The sequence below is a fragment of the Nansenia antarctica genome (assembly GCF_963989245.1).
Source record: "Nansenia antarctica genome assembly, chromosome: 16".
Classification (NCBI taxonomy): domain Eukaryota; kingdom Metazoa; phylum Chordata; class Actinopteri; order Argentiniformes; family Microstomatidae; genus Nansenia; species Nansenia antarctica.
This window is the reverse complement of record NC_137686.1, coordinates 28124263-28125012: the sequence shown is the minus strand read 5'-3', so window position 1 is coordinate 28125012 and position 750 is coordinate 28124263. Positions and strand designations below refer to the sequence as shown.

General features: G+C 41.7%; 1 pseudogene across 1 annotated transcript in view; it reads left to right on the top strand.

Moving 5' to 3' along the window:
- Positions 1–588: 588 nt before the first annotated feature.
- Positions 589–750, top strand: part of LOC308172223 (prokineticin receptor 1-like) — an 8707-nt pseudogene continuing 8545 nt past the window's right edge. The window contains exon 1 of the transcript in view: positions 589–750. This exon is cut by the window's right edge and continues 329 nt beyond it. The product of the transcript in view is annotated as a prokineticin receptor 1-like (transcript).

Here is a 750-nt window from a genome sequence, read left to right as displayed (position 1 = left end):
ACCGTGTCACACCTATGATGTTTCCGGTCAGAATTGACCGCCATAGGAAATGAATGGGTAATAAAAAATAAACAATCAATAAATCAATACATCCCATACATCAATGGAACGGGAAGAATCTCAGCTACAACACTAACTAAATAATTTCCATCTCCAGTACACACAGCCTATACATGGCAGGCATTTTTATAATATACAGTAATGTACAGTAAACACTATCTTTGAACTTGCTGCAAAATTATAATATGAAATTAACCCCTGTGGTTATTCTGTCTGCCACCCCTTGATTCTACTTGCTTTGACTGTTCAAATGAGATCATGTCAACCATCAAAATTGGATAAAGGGGTTCCAGAGATATCATTGTGCAAAACACACCGGTCAATTTTGACCGAAAGTAGCAAAGTTGGAAAATGAAACAAACAGAAGAGGAAGGTTAATGTTTTTGTTATGTATTTTTGTATTTCATAACCACATCAGCGGTGTGTGTGTGTGTGTGTGTGTGTGTGTGGGTCAACACTAACTTTTATGAATTAAAAAATAACACATTATGATTTCACATCGCAGATATAATATGACCCTCCGACGACATGGGAGAAACTTCCAACAACAGCAGCAGCAGCAGCGGAGGAGGAGGGGGAGAGGTCAGTCTTGGAGACGCCGTGTCCGAAAACAGCGCCTTCTCCCTGGACTCCTTCATGGCGAACTACGACCTGGACTACGGCGTCCCGGCGGAGGACATCCCGGACACC